Consider the following 23,383-nt stretch of genomic DNA (forward strand, 5'->3'; position numbering starts at 1 on the left):
GTTTGCAAGACCCATAGGGTGAGTCCACACTTAAAAAATTCCATGGTCAAATAAGTTAGGGAAATGTTACATACTCCATTCGCTGTACATAATTGCACCAAAGGTTCTGTGAAGTCCTGCAATAAGGAAAGCTATGTAAGTTTGTTAACTCAGAACTTCTCATATTCAAGCATGGAACCTTCCCCATCTACTTTGTCTTTCTTTTTTGCATAACACAAACCAGGTTTCAAAGAGCAATAAATAAACTAGTAAAGATTGGTTCCAAATCCTGGAACCAGGCAATTTTTAAATTTTGGGTTATTTTCTTTCTGCAAAACTGTTATTTCTGTGAATCTGCAAATTGCATAAGAAAGAGATCCCACTGTGTTTAAAAGCTTCTCACGAGGCAGACCTTCAGAGAGAAAAAAGGTTAATTTTGTAATATCTTGATTCAACTAATTTAAGTTCATATTTCTGTATTGTTCTTTAACATAACATATACCTGTATATAATACAAATAATTGTGGACAAAAATGGGAAATCCAAAAGTCACCATTATATAAAACCCTAAAAGAAAAGAATCTACAAACCTCCCCTCAGATGAGTGAAATTTGTAAACTATTTCTTCTATCAATTATTTTTTCTAAGTATAGAGTATCATATTATAAAAATATATCATTAAATTTTGCATTCAGCAAATGCAGCATTATTTCATGTAGGAGTCTGAGAGGAAAGAGTTAACAAAGAGTCCTACCCAGTCCTTGCTAAACCCTGGGGGATGCCTACAGCCATGGCAATGACCCCTGGCCAAACTCTGAGAACTAAACTCGTGGAATGTTCACAGTCACTGGTTAAGGATGTTAGAGGTGATGAGTCAGGATGTACCAGGCTGTCAGCATTGTTTAAAGTAATCATCAAGATTTATGATGTGCACCTGGTAACTGGTCTCGGGCCCTAAGTTTCAGTTGCCATGGCTGGCCACATGGCAATAGTATGCCTATGTAACCAGCTTCCTTCTTATAAGAACTCTGGACTGGAATACTCATGGGCTTCCCTGTCCGACACATCTTGTACGTGTCTCTATCACTCACAGCTAGAGGGGAAATCATGTCCCTGTGATCCTCACAGAGGGAAGATCTAGAAGTCCATGCCTGATCTCTCTAGCAATCACCTATATATATCTTTTTCCTGCTGTTCTTGCACTGTAACCTTTGCCGTAATAAAAACTTAGCCTTGAGTACAACATTATGTTGAGTTGTGTCAGTCTTTCCAGCAAATCAAACTAGTGGGCAGTCATGGGACCCTCAAAACAAACACCACTAAAGAATTTCGTTTGCCATAATACCTACTTCTCTCATTACTTTTCAGAAGCTAAATGATCAGAAGAACAATATCCTTAAATGAATAAATCAGTGTACAGGACAAAAGGTAAGATGGAAGACTGAGATTACTGTCCTTAGGAAAGGCTTGGTTGCAAGGTTAGCCCTTGGTTGGTGTCTGGGAACTTGAAGGATAAACAGTTCCCTACAATGATATAAAACTTACATTAAATGATAAGTGGGCCTCACTGTGCCTAAACTGTTTATACAAACATTATGGTTTATGCAAAACACCTGTTTTCCTTCTGGGAGCCTGAAATTTTGGTACATGCTAGGTGGAAGGTGCCTCCATTACCAAGTCCAATAAAAACACTGGCAGAGTCTAATGAGTTTCCCTGGTTGACAGCACTTCACATGTGTTGTCAAAATTCATTGTTGGAGGAATTAAGCTCATCCTGTGGGACTCTACTGGGAGAGGATTCTTGGAAGCTAGTGACTAGTCTCCTCCAGACTTCACCCCATGCACTTTTTCCCTTTGCTAATATTGCTGTGTATCCTTTCGCTGTACTAAATCTTAGCCATTATTATGATCATATGCTGAATCCTATGAGCCCTCCTAGCCAGTCACTAAACCTGGGGTTGGTTCTGGGGACACCCAACACAATCAGCATTTTAAAACAGAAATGAGGGTCTATTAGGCCAAATGCTGAAATTCAAATTTCAATTCCAAAACGTATTAGTTATGTGATCCTAACAATTGTACTTTATTTGCATAAATCTGGGCCTCGTCATTCCTCTGAATGAGAAAAACATACCCACCTTATAGTCCCTGAATTAAATGAAGTAATGCACAACACACTCATGGTAAACACTCAGTAAATATTAAAAAGTATTTCTAGAGGCTCTTTCTTAGATGAAATGAAAAATCAGGAAACTTTTATATTTGTACTGATGCAATGAGAATTCAAACGGCCATCTGGAGTACTGCAAAGAGAAGCTCCGAGACAAACTTGAACCCTCCATCTCCACAACACTGGTGCTGTGAGTGCTTTCCAGTCCACGTGACAGGATTATTGGTCAAGCGCAAGCAGGTTAAACCGTATATAATAAGTATCTTTCTATTTCTAAATCTGGTCTTCATTTAGTCTTCAAATTGACCTCCTGAATGAGAAGTGAATGCATGAATATTAACTAGTACTGTGGCTATGCTTGATGGTTATATTTCTCAAATTACTACACTAGGATTTTAGTACAAGGCATTTTCTTGTGTGTATATGAGGCATAAAGTCCAGTGAACATAAGTTTGAACCTACATCACAATAAGAGCAAATCCCAATGTAAAGAGAAGTACAACCCTCAAGTCATTTACTCCCAGCTATCAACTTACCCCAAAGTGGTTTTTCAAATGAATTCATATCCCAAATCCACATGTCCCACATCTCCTGTTGAAAAATAAATTTCCTAAAATCAGTTTATTACAGAATAACTCTCTCCTCCCCCCATTACCTCAGCCACCCTATTCCACTAGACTATACACCAGCCACCACCTGAGGACAAGGACCAAGTCTTACCAGCTACTTCCCCAATGCTGAGCACAATACCTGGCACAAACTATGTGTTCAGTTAATGTTTATTACATGAATAAGTGAGTCAATGAATAAAGTATTTCTGAGATCCAACACCAAGCTCAGTGGAAATACTGTAAAAAGTATCTCTCCTTCTCTTAGAAATCTGTGAGGATATTAACTTCCCAGGTGGGAAGGCCAAGGACACACAGACAGCACCTGTGGCAGATACTGTTTGTTCCTTATCTCCCACCCCATGTTTTTCATGGCATTAGACCCCTAACTGAATTCAAGTGATCATTCTCTGCTAGACTACCTATTCTTGATTGGTCCAAGTCAACTGTGACTGTTCTACTCCTCTTGCCAGTTTAAGTAACCAAATCTCAACCAATAGGATCTGAGGGGAAATCTATTGGGAAGCATTCAGGAAAAGTTATGCTCCCTCATAGAGATGCTGAAGGAGAAACTATACTTTTCTGGCTTTGGATATTGTTTGCAGAGCACACTTAGAAGTGCTGCAGCCATCTTGAGGTCATGAGGGAAGCCAACATCAACATGCTAAGGATGACAACATGAAAACATGGAAAGCAAAAGGGACCCTGTTTATCATGGGGCCACTAACAGACTAGCCCTGAAATCTCCTAGGTCTGGACTTCTTGTTACCAGAGGGGATAAAGCCCTATTTATTTAACTGGGTATTCTGCTACTACAGTCAAAAGCATGCCAATACATCACTCTGCAACCTACAATTATTGATTTAGAAAGGCACATATCCTGTGAAGAAAAAAATGAGATGTAAACCAGTGGAGGATCCAAATTAAGGAATCTACTTTTACAGGAGATTGCATAGGAGCAGAATTTCAGTATAAATTTAACAGCTGCAAAATAGAACCTGGTGTATAATATGCCCATTCTTAGCATTATTTAAGCTATCACAGAATCACAAATCCCTAATTCATTCAAACTTCAATAAATATCAAGTATGTACAAGACACAAAACTAAGTGGTTTGATGTACATAAATATGAAGAAGGCTCAGTTTCTGCCCTCAATGAGCTTGTAGTTTAGGAGGACAGATAATAAGTTTTTGTGGCACTTTACAATTTACAAAATGCTTTTCTATCTTTGCAACAGGTGCCAAGCTACAAGGAGCTATAGTGCACAAAGGAGAGAACCTGGTGAAGGAGAATGATGGGAATTGGTTTCAATTAGGAAAAGGCAAAAGGGTATTTCAGGTGGACAAAACAATGTGAGCTAAAATAGGGAGGCAGGAAAATCAAGGGACATGTAGGGGACAGCAAACAGAAAAACTGGGAGATATGGTTGAAAGGGTGGGTTCAGAACAGGGGAAATCTTGACTCTCACGCTAAGGAGTTTGAAGAGCAAAGGTCACAGGAAGTTTTCCCATGTTTTTAATTTTATCTCTTGAATACAAATGACAAATCATTACAACAGAACACTGAGGTTTCAGAAAATGTACATCTTTCCTCCCAACCATGAACTGAGATACAAGGAAATACACCGCCACCATCAGCAATGGAAAACCCGAGAGATCCTGGGAAGCAGTTTCTGGCAAGTAAAGGATCCAGCAGAAACCTCCTCCAGGCCAGAGGCCCATTTTATTTTCTGGCCAGAAAGTCCCTAAAGTCTCCAAGGTTTTGTTCTGTATTTTTGCCAGAATACCAACCTTAGCACTGAGTTCTACAATGCTGCCCTCTTCCCCTCAAATTATCACTCTCTCTCTTTTCTTTCCTTTACCACCTTCTATGCAAGTAGTCTTCATTCTCTGTCTCCAATTTCTCAACTTCTCAACTCAGTGTAGTCTGGCTTCACTTAAATGAAACTGTTTTTGATCAAGTCACTCTAATGTCCTAACTACCAAGACAAGTCTCTTTCTCATACTCCTTCTACTTGATGTCTCAGCCTCTTATTTGCAGAATAGGCAGGCTATAAGTAAAACATAACCTCTTCTTTTCTTGGCTCCAGGGTCATTCCTTGTTCTCCCACTTTTCTGACCATGCTTTGCAGTCTTCTTCTCTGGCTCATCCCACTCTGCCCGGGATCTGTCTGCATGCTGCCTGACACTCTAACAGCCTCGCTGGGAAATCCACCAGTTGTAAAGCATTACCCACCATGTGCTGAAGGGTCCCCCATCTGTAACTTCTTCCTGTGACTCTGGTTAGAATGCAAGCTCCACCAGCATGAGAATCATGTTTTACACACTTGAGCCCTAAAAATCTTATCAAATGTCTGAAGACAGCAGAAACTCATATATAAAATAGCATCTCCACCCCAAGTCATTCTTTATTTTGTCCTAATGCTTTACTTTCTATTCCAACACCAAACACTAATTTACAACAAAGTATATCATAATTAGTTTATTAATTATCTTGTAAGCTTCATGAGGGCAGAGACTGTATTTTGTTTAATGCTATTACTACAGCACCTAGAAGAGAACTTGGCACATGGTAGAAGAATTCAGTAATTATTTGTAAATGAATGAAAATACCAGAAAGCAATGCCATGTAAGAAGGAATAAAGGTAATTGAAATTAAAGCATTTTAAGCTTGCTGTGTTTAGGTATAGAGCAGAGATATTTGATTAATTTTAGACTTTTTAAAATTAAATATTTTTTTAAATTAAAAGGTAACAACTAATTAAGTAAAAACAGTATGTGTAATCAAAAACCAAACTGCAAAAAGGAGAAATAAGAAAACCAATCAATTCGGAATAAAATGGGAAGGAACTTAAAATCATTAAAAAAACCCAGGGCTTCCCCGGTGGCACAGTGGTTAAGAATCCGCCTGCCACTGCAGGGGACACAGGTTCGAGCCCTGGTCCGGGAAGATCCCACATGTCGCGGAGCAACTAAGCCCGTGCGCCGCAACTACTGAAGCCCGCACACCTAGAGCCCGTGCTCCGCAACAAGAGAAGCCACCGCAATGAGAAGCCTGCACACAGCAACGAAGACCCAATGCAGCCAAAAAAAAAAAAAAACCTAATACAAAAAACCCACAAATATAGAAAGCACAAAACAAAATGGTAGAAAAAATTCCCCATACATAAGTAATTTAAATGAAGATAAAAAGATTAAATGTATTCATTAAAAGTTATCAGATTGGATTTTTTTTAAATAAAAGCTATATGCTATTTATGATACATACATCAAAAACATAAGGATTCAGAAAAGTTAAAAGTGAAAGCAACCTCACCAAAGATATACAGATGGCAAATAAACATAGGAAAAGATGCTGCACATCATACATCATCAGGAAAATACAATTTAAACAACGCGATACCACTACACACCTACTACAATGGCAAAAATCCAGAACACTGACAACATCAAATACTGGTAAGGAACTGTCATCCAACAGAAACTATCATCTATTGCTGGTGAGAATGCAAAATGGTACAGCCCTTTAGAAGACAATTTAGCAGTTTCTTACAAAACTAAACATATTCTTATCATACCATCCAGCAATCATGCTCCTTGGTATTCACCCAAAGAAGCTGAAACCTTTTGTTCACATAAAAACGTGCACATGGAAGTTTACACAGTAGCTTTATTCATAATTGCAAAAAACTGGAAGCAACTGGGATGTCCCTCAGGTGAATGGATGGACGAACTGTGGTTCATCCAGACAACGGAATATTAGTCAGTGTTAAAAAGAAATGAGCTATCAAGCTATGAAAAGCCATGAAGGAACCTTAAATGCACATTACTGTGAAAAAAGCCAATCTGAAAAGGCTACATACTATATGATTCCAACTATATGACATTCTAGAAAAGGCAAAATTATGGAGCAAAAAAAACCAAAAACCAAAAATCAGTGGTTGCCAGGGATGGGGGCTGGAGGTCAGGATAAATAGAGGATAGGATTTAGGTGGCAGTGAAAATACTCTGTATGATATTATAATGATGGATATGTGCCTTTATATATTGGTCCAAACTCAAAGAATATACACACCTCCAAAAGTAAACCCTTAGGTAATCTATGTACTTTGACTGATTATAATGTGTCAATGTAGGTTTATCCTTGGTTTAAAAAAAAAAAAAACCAAAAAAACCAAATGTACCACTCTGGTGAGCGATGCTGATAATGAGGAGGTTATGCATTTGTGGGGGCAGGGGGCATATGGACTGAAATCTCTGTACTTTCCTCTCAATTTTATGGTAAACCTAAAATTGCTTTCAAAATAAAGGCTTTTTTTTTTAAAAATTGAAAGCACAGAAGATTTACACACATAAAGGTTGAATAGCTTATACTGGACTAACGCTCCCACAAACAACAATCATAAACTCTGGCCGAAAGATAAAAACAACTAAATGCACTGGAGAGCAATCAAAAGGCAGAAACTAGACAGAAGCCAACCCTTGAAAGAGGGGAACTATGCTAGGTGAGATTTGCCTTTATACAAGTGCGTGCCTGAGGGCAGACACCAGCCGACGCTGTGTAGAGAAGCTGAAGTTCAAGAAGGAATTCATAATCATATTTGTTCATGGCATCAAAATATGAAGTCTGGAGCTAAAAGAGCAATAGGAAAGCGAGGGGAGATATCCTAGAAAAGAGGGAACCCCGAAATACGTATGTAACCTCCACCACAATCCTTAGGTAAGCCCTGGACCATACAACACAGAAGAGACTCCAGAGGTCCAAAATGAAAGCAACAGCCAGACAGCTGTAAGAACTGAACAAAGAAATCAGCTATTGCCCAGTGCAGGGGAAACAGAGCTTGGAGTTTAAGTCTAGTCAGCTGACTGCCTGCTAGAGCAACAAAGAGTCAATAATCGTTAAGACAAAACAGAACTGCAGATCACAAAAACATATCCACAATACCCATTATACAATAAAAACTTACTAGACATGAGAATAAACAGAAAAATGTGACCCACAGTCAAGAAAAAAAAGCAGTCAATACACACCGAACGCAAGGTTACTCAGACGTTGGAATTAGTTGACGAGGACTACTATAAATACTATAAAGTGGCTACTATAAATATGTTCAGGAACTTAATAATAAAGAGAGGGAACTCTCATCAGACAAATGAAAACTACAAAAAAGGAACCGTACAGAACCATGTAGAACACAAAGATACAGTCTGAAATGAACAATTTACTTGGCAGGTTTAAAGCAAATTAGCGACAACAGAATACTGGGTCAGTCACCGTAAAGACAGATAAAAAAAACAATAACCTAATCTGAAGATCTGAGTGGAAAGAAAAATATTTTAATAAACAAAGAGCCTCAGTGAGCTCACTGAGCAGAGGTACAAAACCATAAAGTTTAACATAGGTGAAACTGGAGTCCCAAAAAGTAGGGCACAGAGAAAATTACGCAGAAAAGTATACATAAAAATAAGAGTTGAAAATGTCCACAGTTGGTAGAAAACATAAAATTGCAAATCTAAGTTCAGTGAACCCTAAGCAAGATAAGTACAAAGAAAATCACAACTAGAGAACATCATATTCAAACTGCTGAAAACTAAAGATTCAGAAAAACTCTTGAAAGCAGCAGAGAGAGAAAAAAGACATATTAAATACAGAGAAAAAAATGGATGACTTCTCATTACATGAAACAAAGACATTTTCAGATAAAGAAAAAGCCAAAACAACTCATGCCTCACAGACCTGCACTACAAGAAATGCTAACAGAAGTTCTTCAGGCAGAAGGAAAATGACACCAGATGGAAACTCAGATCTGTAAGGAGAAATGAAGAACATCAGCAATGGTAAATATCAGTAAATACAAAAGCCTGTTTTTTTTCCCTCCTGATGTCTTAAAAGACATGGCTGATTAAAACAAAATTTATAACTTTGTATTGTACAATTTATTAATATGAAGACATAATATATGACAAAATTAGAGCAAAGGATAGAGGTGGGAGGAAGCTTAACTATATGGTTTCAAGGGACTTAACATTTTATGTGAAGTAATACAACCTAGCACCTATTCATGATATTTAAAACAAAAACAAAAACAAAAGAATGCTAGGAAACTAGAAATAGAATGAATTTTGTTAACCTGATAGAGGATATCTGCCCTAAATCTACAGTAAACAAAATACTTATTGATTAAGTGTTGTAAGCATTCCCTTTGAAGTTAGGAAAAGGACAAAAATGCTTTCTATCACTTTTCCCTTCCAACAATGTACTAGAATTCCTATCCAGAACAGTAAAACAAGAAAAAGACACAAAAGATTTAAGAATTGGAACGACGAGAACAGAACAACAACAAAAGAAATGACAGCAAATCCAAGAAAATAAAGACAATTAGAACTAATGAGAACTTTTAGCAAGGTTGCTGGATTCAAGATCAACATACAAAACTCAATGAATTCTTGGGCTTCCCTGGTGGCGCAGTGGTTAAGAATCCGCCTGCCAATGCAGGGGACACGGGTTCGAGCCCTGGTCCAGGAAGATCCCATGTGCCGTGGAGCAACTAAGCCGGTGCACCACAACTACTGAGCCTGCTCTCTAGAGCCCGTGAGCCACAACTACTGAGCCCGCATGCTACAACTACTGAAGCCCGTGTGCCTAGAGCCCATGCTCTGCAACAAGAGAAGCCACTGCAATGAGCAGTCCGTGCACCAAAACGAAGAGTAGCCCCTGCTCGCCGCAACTAGAGAAAGCCCACACGCAGCAACAAAGACCCAATGCAGCCAAAAATAAATAAATAAATAAATAAATAAAGATTTAAAAAACAAAATTCAATGAATTCTTTTGCCAATAATAACTAGAAAAATGCTTAGACAGACCTTTTAAAAAATGAAGATATAGCATGCTCATACATGGAAGATTTATCATAGTAAAGAAGTAAATTCTCTTCATATTAATCTACATACTTACTACAGTTCCAATCAAAATCTCAATGTAGTCTTTTATAGAACTTTAAAAGCAGATCCTAAAATCATACTGAAGAGCAAAGCCATGAAAACCAACAAGATTTTGAACAACAAGGTGAGGGAACTCTGTCTACCATATATCAATCAAGCTACAGTAATTAAGTCAGTGCGAATCATGGGCAGAGACAGATTAAAAGACCACTGAAACAGAATAGAGAGTCCAGGATCAGACCTACATGAACATACAAACAACACATGACACAGGTGGCACTACAAATCAGTATGAAAGGGACGGGCTATTTAATAAATGTTCGTCCATATGTAAAAATAAAATTCCTACCTCACACCACACAAAAAACCAATTCCAAGTGGATTAAAGATTTAAGGATACAAATCTCTAAAACTTTAAAAGAAAATATAGGCAAATATCTTTATGTTCCTTGGTTACAGTAGAATTTCTTAAAGAATACTCAAAAAGCACAAACCATAAAAGAAAAAATAAATAATTACTACATGAAAATTAAAAATTTTAATATAACCAAAGACATCATAGACATTTAAATGATAAGCCAGAGACTAGGGGAAAATATCCACAACAGAAATAATCAGCAAAAGATTAGTATCAGAATGTATTAAAAACTCCTCCAAATCAAAACAAACAACAACACACAAGTGAAAAATAGCCAAAAGGTATGAATAGGCAAATCACAGACAAGGAACCATAAACAGCCAATGAACATATGAAAATATACTCAACCTCAGCAGTATTCAGGGAAATGAGTTTGACTTCAACAGATGAGGAGAAACACAAGTGTCAGTAAGGAATAAAAAGCCACTCCTACAATGTTGTTGTAAGTGTAATCTGGCACAGCCACTTCAGAGAGCAATCTGACAGTATCTAGTAAAGCTGAAGAAAGCACTACCCTATCACTCAGTAATTCCACTTCTAAATACACACCCGGAAAAAACTCTGCACATACTTATAAGGAGAAATGTACAAAGACTGCAGCATTGTTTATGATGGGGGAAAAAAGGTAACAACATAAATGTGCATCAAGAGGATACATGAACTGTATAATACTACATAGTAGTTAAAATTAAACTAGAACTATGCGCATCTATCTGGGTAAACAATGCTGAATGAAGAAAAAAGCAATCTGCAGGATATGCACAGTATGTTCCATTTATATAGTTTTAAAATATATTAAAATAAGACACTTCGTGGACATAAATAAATACTGCAAAGATAAAATAATATGCATGAGAATAATATACCAAATTCACACATGGTTAACTCTGAGGAGGAAGGAAAGGGCTTCAACTATAAAGGAACTTTTTTTATATATAAAAGACCTAAATTGTGGCAGGTTGTTAGTTCCTCACTGAATTTCTACTTTCCTCTTCTTTCTTACAAATCAAACTGCTGTATTAATGAGTGGCAATTTACATATCCTGGCCTGCCACGCAGATTAAGGTAGCCAGTAAGATCAAACCAGAAATCACTGGGTGGGGTATGGGAAAGGTATTGAAAGGGAACTGACTTCACTGCCCGGAACATGAACACGAAGGATGGAGCTACAAAGACATTCTTTGCAACCATGAGAAGACCTTGAGAAAGCAAGCCACAGGCTAAGGACTGAAAAGCAGAAAGATAAGAGGAGTAGGGTGCTTGATGACCACACAGCTGCCATGTCCTGGGAGGAAAAAACTCTCTTTAAAAGCACCTTTTTTGGGGGGAAGAAGGGAAACAGGTATCTTTTAGATGCAGCCAAACCTAATACTAACTGAAGAGAATCAAGTAGAGAAAAATGTAAAGATAAGACACAGGGGAAAGGTGAGTTCATGACCGTTTCTGGTCTTCTGCTACTGTACTTTACTATACGTTTAAAATCTTTTATTTAAAAAATATATTTTACTTCTCAGATTTTAAACAGAGATTCTCAGATGTTACCCACAGACGGCTGTTGGCCCACAGATCAAGCCAAAATGCACAGGCAACGTGTATGTGCTATGAGGTGGCCGACCAGAGTGGATAAAGAATCCACTAGAAACTGGCCAACCACACTGAGAATGCAGACAGTACTATGCTATTACCACCAGCACTGCTACCGCCAGTTTGGATAACAAACAAGACTGTAAGATCCCACAGTCTCTTGGCTCTGGGCTTGGGATGAGAAAAACCAAAAACAATTTGCAGACTAAATGGAAATCTCTGTTGTCATTCCCTTTTCCCTATTTTTCCTTCTCCCATGCATTCCCCAGAGCTCAGTGCCATACTTTTCCTCCTCCTCCACTGAATCATCTGGGAAGAGAGAAGGAAGAAAAAATATCAAAGGACGAGAGTACCCTCAAATGAAATTTGGTTGTCTTTTACGATTGCAAACATGAAGGGTCTTTTGAGAACTACTTCACTTAAAACACTGTCTGACGTTACTTGGAGGTTAACTTAAGTGACCTTTTGGGATCGAAAAAGTTTTAAATTTGCTCAACAGACCAAATGAAAACAGAAATTTGGGATAGGGGTAGATATCAGATTTTGGTCCAAGATAATGGTCTGAAATATTTAGTTACCATTAAAAAAAAACACAACCCTTTGTTCATGTATTAGCGTGTTACAGAAAGATGGTACTCTAGTCAGTCATGAATTCTACTTCACAGAATTATCACAGGCACCACACACTACACAACACAGTCTTCATCTTCTTCCCTTAACTCGTCAGCAAGCTGGTACACCCGTTTTGGCTTTTGTGGGGTTTTTTCCTAATTTGGTTACTCTCTAATGCCACTTAACTTCTTTTCTTAGCTTATATTGTTTCTGCATTCTCTCTTGCTGTTTTTACTCAACTTTCTGGCCCCTTGCCTTTTGTTTTTGTGAATAGCTATTCTCTACCTCACTGCCTCAATTTAGTTTTCTCCTAGTTTCACATGGCTTCTGATACTAGTTAAGGACTTCTGCACTGACACTAGCTAAGGTCCATGCTAGGAGATAACATCCCAAGTGCCTTTTCTTGGAATTTTTTTCAGCTCTTTGGGAGTAGACAAAGGATTTGCTTCCTGCTCTCAGAAACCCTCAAAACCACTGCAATTAGGATGTTATTCACTTAACAATACAGTAGAAAGTTAACAGGAAAACTGTTGAAAAAGTCCCTGAAATAATCCTGTTATTTAATTCACATCAATAACTCAAAACATTACTTCTGCACTATTTTTTAAAATTCCACTTAATTCTCAAAATTGCATTCTGCTAAAACCTCTAAACACTTGGGTTATCTTCCCTTATTACACAGTTACACATGTTTTTCTTTATTACCGACAAAAATACCATAACTAAAAGATAAATTTTTTGCAGATGACATTTCTCTATTTCAGCTTTAGAGAATGTAAGAATTAAGTTCATCCGTGAGCAGATTTTTCCAAATACACATACTGTGTTACAGCCTAAATTTAGCTTCCTCCTTACAACCATAAATTCAAGAAAAATAACTGTAAAATATTTAAGATATGTTTAAATGTTATCAAAGAGCATATACATTTTAATGAACATAAAATAATTTTACAGCCTTAATGAAAAGTCCTAACAGTATTGCAGAGAACAGTTAAATTTAACAACCTTCAGTCTCGCATTTTGCTGTGCTGTTAAGTGCAGTACTGCCCTATACACGTTAAAGTGCTTGATTAACAAAAAAGAACAGCAAAGCAGTCTCAAGGGAGATGAAACCTTTACCTAAAATTGCAAAGTCTCTGGTTTTATTATAAAGAACCCTAATCTTGAGGGAGAGTATTTAAAAAAAGAAAAAGGGGGGGGGGAGAAACAATAAAAACTAGGTATTATTTCTTCATAAGAAGAGTTTTCTCATGAAAACCAAATGTAATGTGTGGATTTGTTTGACTTTTGAATCAACAAACCAACTCAAACAGACACTATAGGGACCACTGGGAAAATATGACTATGGACTGGGTAGAAGATGATACTAAGGAATTATTGTTAGTTTTATTAGGAATGATAACATCATTATGGCTAGATTTGAAAACGTTCTCACTTTTAAAAGATCCACACTGAAGAATTTTAGAGGTAAAATAGCATGGTGTCTCATACTGCTTTAAGATACTTAGGTTTCTAACATGACAATGTAAATCAACTACACTCCAATAAAAATTAATTTAAAAAAAAAAGATACTTGTGGTTGGCAGGAAGGTGGTGGGAAGGATTGAGAAGTGCAGCACATGTGGCAAATCTTAACCTCTGCTGAATCTGGAAGATGGAAACAGGTTTCAGGGGGTTCATTTTACTATTTCCTCTACTTTTATGTATGTTGGAATTTTTTGAATATAAAGAAATAACTTTTAAGTTTGTTTCAGCTAGCTGAAAGCTAATTTAGGGTTACAAACAGATTTAACATCCTACTTTGGCAGGCCAAATATTGCAAACACTGGTGTTTTATGAACAAAATCAAGGCATGAATACATTCATTCACTTAACTTCAATATAATCAGCACCTATGTACTATATGCCAAGCATGTTGCCAGACCCTAGGAGAACAAAGATGAGTTAGACAATGTCACTATCCTTAGGGAAGAGACAGTCGGTATGAACATCTGTGATCAGGGTGGTATGACAGAAAGTTATAGAGAACAGAAGCCACACACATAAGATTGAGGGGAAAATTGTCTGAATGGGTTTTATCTTCATTTTTCAGATGAAAAAGCTGATAAGTCATGATTTTAGGGGTGGGCAGCATTTAGAGAACTGAAAGGTCTAAGAGGTCAGAGAAGAATCTGGAGCGTGGCACATTAAACGAAAAAAGGACAGATTTCTGAGAAAGGAGTTTTCCACAATGCTAAATGCTACAGAGGAAGGTTAAGTGACACTGGAAACTGTTTTTGTCAGGTATTTAGCAAGCTACGAGCTTGGTGATTTAAACATGACACTAAAACATCAGAGGGTCTCAAAAACTGTGCTAATTAAAAGAAATTAAACCTTATTCAAGACTTCAGGGTGAGGATATTTCAAGCCTTACTATCAGTCACGTTAACTACATGCAGTGCAAGGCTGGATAAAAAATACCTAGAGTTCCCAAAGCAAGAAAGGTTATCCTTTCTTTTAATAGGAATGTAAATTTTTAAAGGAGAATAAGGGCATAGCAACAATTACTGAACTTTTAACTTTGTGCTAAGCACTTTTAGGGGCACTATGTAACATAATCTTCCCAACAAGCCAATGAGCTAGGTACTGTTATGCCTATGCCCATCATCTTACAGATAAGAAAACTGATGCTTTAAAACGTTAGGTAATTTGGCCAACATCGATTTTGAGTTCTGGCCTTGACAAAGTCTGTCAAGTTCCAGTAACCACGGTAAAACCCATAAATCTGTATTCTTTATAGTCTACCTTTGGAATGTACATTCATGGAATCATACTATAATGTATTTTTTGCTACCTTTGTAGTCCAGTTTGTAAGATTTGTCCATGTTTATGTATTAATAATTCATTATCTTTGGTGCCACAGAGCAGGGGTTGGCAAACCACTATTTTTATAAATAAAATTTTATGGCAACACAGCCACACCCATTCTACTTGTTTATGTATGGTTTATGGCTACTTTTGCTCTACAGTAGCAAAGCTGAGTAATTACAACAGAGACTGTACAGACTGCAAAGCCTAAAACAGAAGGTTTGCTGACCCTGGCCACAGAGCATTACAGGAGTATGCTGGGTATTATTCAGCTTTTATAATTTTGTCAATGTAGTTTTAATTTGCATTTCCCTGTTGACAAATATTTAGTGGCTATTCATCTTTTTTCTATGAAAAGCTTTTCCTCTCTATTGCCCGTTTATCTTTTCACATTGACATATGTATGTGCATGGACATATACACATATATGTGTACATATTACTGTGATTTAAAAAATCTTTGTCAGCTGTATGTGTTAGAAATATCCTCTATTTGAGTACTTGTGACTTGTCTTTACACGCTCTCTCTGTTTTAAACAAGAAACAAAAGATCTCAGTTTTAATATATGCAAATTTATTGACCTTTTCCTTCAACAGCTGTGCTTTTGGCAACTAGTTAAGAAAGCCTGAAATCATAAAATACCCTCTAATATTTTATTCTGAAGGCTTAAATTTTGCCTTTCACAAATTTTTAATCCATCTGGAATTTTTCTTTTTTTTTTTAATATGGTGTGAGGTAAGAAACCATCCTCTCCCCTGCCTTCTAACAATAAATCCCAAGACCGTTTACAGAGGATTCCATCTCCTTATTTGATCTGTAACACTAGCTCTGTCATATATCAGATTTCCATGTATGCAGAGTTCTGTTTTGTTTTTTTGCCTCAATTTTTTTTACAGTATCTATTTGTGTATCCTTGCCCTAATACTACACTAACTCAATTATTAAAGCTTTACATTAAGTCTTAAAATCTGTTAGGACAAGCACTCTTCAGAAATATCTTGGCTATTCTTAGACATTTCCTTTCCAAAATAAATTTTTAAATTAACTTGTCAAGTTTCACAAAAACAAACAAAACCATACCCTACAGGGTTTTTATGGAAATAACAATGAATTTATATATCAATGACAGGTTAATTGATATATTTACAAGAAACAGTCTTTCTCCCTATGAACATAGTGTGTCCCCACATTTATTTAGGTCTTCTTTAACGTCTTTCAATACACTTTTTAAACTTTCTATATATAAAGATCTTGCTACCTCTTTTTATATTTATTCCTATGGAGCTTTTTTTTTTTCACTATTGTGAAATTTTTTAAAATTTTTATTGGAGTATAGTTGATGTGAAAATTTTTAATCACATTTTTATTGTGAGCTGCTAGTTTAGAGTAACAGAACTGATTTTACTACATTGATCTTATATTCAGCGACTTGTTAACTATTATAAATCCTAAAAATTTATCTGTGGACTGGTGAATTTTCTATGAGAATATTCATACTGACTCTAAGGATGACCATTCTGTTCATCCCTTAAAGCCTGTAACCTTTCTTGCCTTACTGACTAGCAGCTCCAGTGCAATGCTGCAGAAATGAGGTAACAAAGGACATCCTTACATTGTTGCTGATTTTTAAAGGAATACTTTTAATGTTTCTCTATCAAGTATGATGTCAGCTGTAGGTTTTTTGTAGATGCCCTTTGTCAGGTTATGGAATTTCTCTCCTATCCTTATTTTGGAATGAGTTTGTATCCTAAAAGAATGTTGAATATTATTAAATGCTTTTTCTGTATCTTTTAGAATATGTTTTTGTTTTTTTAAAGCTTTAAACTGTTCATGTGGATAATTACATTAACAGATTTTCTAACACAGAACCAAGCTTGTCTTCCTGGAATAAACTCTTTGTTCAATATGTAGTATTTCCTTTATGCACTGCTGAATTCAGCCTAATTATTTTTGATAGCCTCTTGCTCCTTAGCTATATTTTTATACTCTCTGAACACAGTAAACATTTATTTTATATTCTGTATCTAACAACTAGAATATCTGCAGTTTCTGGTGCCTGACTATATGGTTTCCTAGTTCCACTGATTAACTCATCGTGGCTTATTTGAAGAGCTTTTGATTTTTTTTTCTTTTTCAACTGTGAGCTCATGTTCGTAGAAACTTACTGTATCAATTCTCTGAAGTATGTGTTCCTATATTCCTCCAGAGAGGATGTGCTTTGCTTCTCAGTTCTAACAACCTGAGATCACCTTTCACTAATTTCTTGGCTTGTTTTTTTGTTTGTTTGTTTGCTTTGTGCCATTCAGGTAGCATGAGCTCCAATCCCAAACCCAGTGAAGAGTGGACTTGTAGTTATCATTTCTCAGGGAAGACCGATCACCTTTCCAACGAAAGACAAGCTGAGACAGGCAATCCTCCTTACCTCACTCCTATTGTCCCCCACCCCTGCACTGTGGGACAAAGTTTTTAAATTTTTTCCTAGTTTATTTACCAACACCTTTCAGGGAGTTTCAGCTTTCTACCAGAGTCTCTGGACCTTTCACCTTGCTTGATCCCAAGACTCTGCCTAGCACCCCATGGTCACCCTGCAAAATCCTCTAGGCCTCGAGGGATCTACAGATACCAGCACCCCCAGCATAGCAGCCATATCACCATTAGCTTACCTCCCTGGATTCAAGAGTTCTTGCTTTTGACCCCCGAGGCGTTTCCTTACTTGCTTGTCAGCTCAACTATGGGTTTAAAAGGTATGAATATCTGGCCCAGTATTTGTGATGTTTAATAAGTGGGGACGTTTTGTTTTTTTTTCCACTCTCTAATTTGCCACACTGCCAGAAACTGAAGCCTCTAAACGCTTTGAATAGTTTTGCTAGCTGAGTATTTTTCCCCAGAAGAAATGTACCTCTACTGCTAAAAGCCAAAGAAAAAAATGATTCATTTGATTAACAAATATGTACCAAACACTGTTCTATGCACTTGGCATGTATCACTAAACTACACAAAGATTAACGCATTCAAAAACCCTATGTGGTACAGATGGCCAACAAACACATGAAAGGATGTTCACCATCACTAATCATTAGAGAAATGCAAATCAAAACTACAATGAGGTATCACCTCACACCAGTCAGAATGGCCATCATCAAAAAATCTACAAACAATAAATGCTGGAGAGGGTGTGGAGAAAAGGGAACCCTCTTGCACTGTTGGTGGCAATGTAAATTGATACAGCCACTATGGAGAACAGTATGGAGGTTCCTTAAAAAACTAAAAATAGAACTACCGTACAACCCAGCAATCCCACTACTGGGCATATACCCTGAGAAAACCATAATTCAAAGAGTCATGTACCACAGTGTTCACTGCAGCTCTATTTACAATAGCTATGGCATGGAAGCAACCTAAGTGTCCACTGACAAATGAATGGATAAAGAAGATGTGACACATATATACAATGGAATATTACTCAGCCATAAAAAGAAACGAAATTGAGTTATTTGTAGAGAGGTGGATGGACCTAGATCTGTCATACAAAGTGAAGTCAGAAAGAGAAATACAAATACCGTATGCTAACACATATATACAGAATCTAAAAAATAAAAAAGTGGTTCTGAAGAACCTAGGGGCAGGACAGGAATAAAGATGCAGAGGTAGAGAATGGACTTGAGGACACGGGGAGGGGGAAGGGTAAGCTGGGACGAAGTGAGAGAGTGGCATGGACATATATACACTACCAAAAGTAAAACAGATAGCTAGTGGGAAGCAGCTGCATAGCACAGGGAAATCAGCTCGGTGCTTTGTAACCACCTAGAGGGGTGGGGTAGGGAGGATGGGAGGGAGATGCAAGAGGGAGGAGATATGGGGATATATGTATATGTATAGCTGATTCACTTTGTTATAAAGCAGAAACTAACACACCATTGTGAAGCAAGTATACTCCAATAAAGATGTTAAAAAAAATAAAAAAATAAAAATAAAAATATTATGAGAAATTATAACCAAAAAAAAAAAAACAAAACCCTATGTGGGAAGAGAGGTACAGACAGCAAACAACAAACTAAGTAAAGTGAATTGTATCACAGAAGGTAGTAAGAGCAATGGAAAGAAGAAATAGGGATCCTTTAAGCCGAAGGATCAAGAGTGAGGTGAAGGGACTGCGATCTTACACAAGGTAGCTATTACTAAACATTATTTCCCCCACATGCCACCAATTAATTTTTATTAGACATACAATTATAAGAAATTATGAGTATTTTCCTCTTCTCTTGATGTGAAGGAGGATGATGAGCAGCCTATATGACTCCATCCACTTCAAAGAAACACAGGCGCACTTACTTTAACATTAATAACTGGAGATGCTGCTCAAAATGCTGTTATGATGCTACCTATTCAAAAAATTAAAATAAATGAAATTTTAAAATAAACTTATGATACGATCAAAATAGAGACTTGGATATTTACTGAGAGAATGGTTAAATGAGAATCATCCTTCATATTTCTAAAGATAATTAGGAATTTATTGGTATCACTATTAGGCAGTTCTTTTGAATGTTAAACCTAATTTAGAAGGTAATTTGCCCTATTGTATCTCATTCTATCTTTTATGGAGATGTGCCCTATTTATAACTCTTTAAAACAGATTTTTCTCTTTTCATAAGAAGAATCATGTATGAAGTTGAGTTAGTAATTAAATCACACCTTAAAACATTTAACTCCAAAACCAAGACTGTACTTTTCAGTCCTGTAATTATTTTCATCGCTTTTCTCGGTATCCCTCAATTTTCCCTTCCACCTCTTAAAAGGTAGAAAATAAAGCTAGAGTTTGTATTCTATATAAACATTGTGTTATGATTATACACAACGGATGATCTCTCTCTCTCTTTTTAATGATACAGTTAATGATGACGGTAATGGATTAATGTTCCAACATGGTCATTTTACTTTGTCTATCGGATAAAACTCCCAAAGAATAGAACCTACAAAATGTAGAGACAGGATTTACTTGCAAAACCAGAAGCTTTACAGGAAACTTGTGATCCTTTTTCAAGATAAAAAAAAACATCAGAAACAGTTCCACGTAGTAACAAAATAGGCCAACTTGAGGATGTTTCCTGAGGCAAATAACTGCATTTTAAACACAGCAACATACTAAAGTCGGCCAGTGGTGATGCTGCTTACAGCACTGTGCAGGCGCCAGTCTGACTCTGGCCAGCTGCCACTCTCCTCCACTCTCCCAACCATGAGAATCCCTCCTGTATTTGGCAAGTAGAATTAGACCACTTTTACCTCTTCACTTCTGTCTGATTACGTATTAGGCCTTGACTGAATTTTATTTTACATACTCTCAGATGTGTAAAGAAAGCAACTTGTTTTTTAAAACCTGAGTTAGGTAATGTTTACTGACATAAATATTTCTATAAGGTTCTTGCAAATTTCAGTAAAATTTCTTAAACAAAATTGGAAAAGTAAACCTCAGAAACAAAATAAGGTCTCTGACTGCAATTAATTTTTTTTTTTAATGAAAGCAAACCAATGATCGTGTATTTATGGGAAAATGGCCTTTATAAGACACTAGTTCATGCTAAAATATAATAAGCTATGATATATTAAAAGCCATTAAATAAAATACGTACTGAAATTTAACTATGGTACCGAGTGGTAAAGAGCTCACCTGCCTCACTCTCTCACACAATGTTCCCACCCTGGAGGTGCCAATTTAGCAACTTAGCCAAGGAATGAGAAAGAAAGGGAATTCAGGGCTCCTGGGACCTAACACCCAACACAGATGCACTTTAACCCAAACAGCTCTATCTTTAGCTATACACTGGAGCTTGGTAGAAGATATTATTTGAGAACATACTCTTGCTAGTAAAAAGTCAGAAAACCATCCACCTACAGCAGCAGATCTTCAAATGGTAGCCTGGGGACCACATCTGGGGGTCCTCAAGATCCTTTCAAGGAGCCTGCAAGGTCAAAACTAATCGTATACTAATATCAAGTCATTATTTGTCTTTTTACTCTCATTCCATCATGAGTATACAACTGAGTTCCAGAGGCTACGTGACATATGATATCATAAAAGACTGAATACAAAAGATTTGGGAATCCAGCTATGAGAAGCTGGACAATGAGATCTGCACAAATATAAGACACTGCCACACTCCTCACTAATTTTTTGCTTTGGAAAGCAGTTATTTTTTTAAATATATTTATATCAATATGTAATGGATTATTATTTTAAATGAATTAGTGTCTAAAATGTCTAGGTTTTTATCTTTAATATAATAAACATTAACAGACATAACCCACAAAACAAAAAATCTTTGAGGTCTTCAATAATTTTTTGGTATAAAGTGGTCTAGATAAGAATAATATTGAGAGCCACTGGTCTATAGAATAAAATCCAAAATTCATAGCAAAACATTCCATGCTTACATTGATTCCATAAACATTTATCAAATGCCAGCTTTATGCTGGGTTCTAGGTGCTAGGGATACAGCAATAAACAGGACAGACCGGGTTCCTGCTCTCATGGAACTGTAGCCAAGTGTTGGGACACAGACAATAAACAAAAATAAACAAAAAGTGTCAGCTAGTAAGGAGCGCTCCGTAAATAAATAAAAAGGACAGGTGCTGTGTTAGCAAGGGCCTGGGCAGTTCCTCTCTGCCAGGTGATCAGGAAAGGCTTTTCTGAGGCAGTGTTGCCGAGGAGACGGGAAGCCACAGAAGAGCCCGTGGAAGAGCGTCCCCGACAGAGCCTTGGGGACAATGCCCAGCACGAGCCGGCCACACGTCCGCTTCCACTCCACACCTCCTTCAGGGCCCTGCCCTGCTAACCACGCCCAGGCTCCAGTGTGCCATGCAGTCTCTGGCTTCCACGTCTCCACATGTGTTGACTCCTCTGTCTGAAATGGCCTCTGCTTGTCCATCTGCCAGATTCATATAACACTCAGCCCAAAGTTCCGTGAAGGCAGAGGTTTTGTATTCCCAGGACCCAGGGCTGTGCCTGCTGACATGTTGCTGGGATTCAAGGAACCGCTCCTGGCCTCCTCAGACCTCTCCCTCCACACACCTCTACTGACGTCATCACGCAGGTGTATTTTTGTATGCCAAGTCCACCCATTTGACTGTGGGTCCTGGAAGGCATTTTTGAATTCACAGTGCCGAGCAGTGTCTGATTCATAGCAGAGGTGCTTAATAACTATGAGACAAATGACTAAATCACTGAATCGACTTTTATTCTAACTATAACTATTTTTATGTCTTACCTTTAACTATAGCAGGAATTATATCTTATCTTTCTATCACCCACTGAGTCGAACACTGGGCCTTATACATCACACACACTCCATAAATGTTCATCAGATTACTGAATTTCATCTGTAAAGCATGTTATAAACCTCAGAGCCATTTTGTAAACGGCAATGCTCTCAAACAGGCATATCCCCTATTCTGTTTCTCCCCTAATGGTGCAAGAGGTGGCTGGTATCCACATCACAGGTCTCAGCTCCTGGGTCAGCATTTAAGAGAAGCAAAAGCTCCTTGTTAGACACCAGACTGTAGTAAAAGTCAGCCAAAAACTGAAAGTTAAGTAAAGTGGATTCAGCATTGTAGCTGGCAACTGCACACAGCAATCAAAACAGTAAAACATGACCCCAAATTACTCAATGTAGAAGGGTGTTAGTTCTTATTGTTTCTGATCAACTGAGTTGATTTCTGTTATGGGAGCTGAGAGGCAGCTCTATGACATGGCAGCTGTTTGCATTACAAACTCCCTTAACTCCATGATGTCCTAATTTCCCTGTGCCATGAGCAGTTGGTTTGTTCATAAATTTTTTTAATAGTTCTCTTCCATTGGCTATCCAATGTATTCTACCATGCTAGAAGAGCAGGTCTAATTCACATTATACTGTCTGTGAGTTTTATTAAAACACCATATAGGACTTCCCTGGTGGCGCAGTGGTTAAGAATCCGCCTGCCAACGCAGGGGACACAGGTTCAATCCCTGGTCCGAGAAAACCCCACACACTGCGGAGCAACTAAGCCCGTGCGCCACAACTACTGAGCCTGCGCTCTAGAGCCCGTGAGCCAAAACTACTGAGCCTGCACACCACAACTACTGAAGCCCATGCACCTAGAGCCCTTACTGCACAACAAGAGAAGCCACCGCAATGAGAAGCCCGCGCACCGCAACGAAGAGTAGCCCCCGCTCACCGCAACTAGAA

At 37.6% G+C, this 23,383-nt stretch overlaps 1 protein-coding gene across 1 annotated transcript in view; it reads right to left on the reverse strand.

Annotated features, from left to right (window-relative positions):
* The window catches only part of GALNT1 (polypeptide N-acetylgalactosaminyltransferase 1), a 126,525-nt gene that overhangs the window by 79,393 nt on the left and 23,749 nt on the right, over positions 1-23,383 (reverse strand). Inside the window, exon 2 of the mRNA XM_061169499.1 lies at positions 2,686-2,740. The gene's annotated coding sequence lies outside the window, so the exon portion shown is untranslated. The remainder of the gene's footprint in view (positions 1-2,685; positions 2,741-23,383) is intronic.

Source organism: Eubalaena glacialis, chromosome 15 (genome assembly GCF_028564815.1).
Source record: "Eubalaena glacialis isolate mEubGla1 chromosome 15, mEubGla1.1.hap2.+ XY, whole genome shotgun sequence".
Classification (NCBI taxonomy): Eukaryota; Metazoa; Chordata; class Mammalia; order Artiodactyla; family Balaenidae; genus Eubalaena; species Eubalaena glacialis.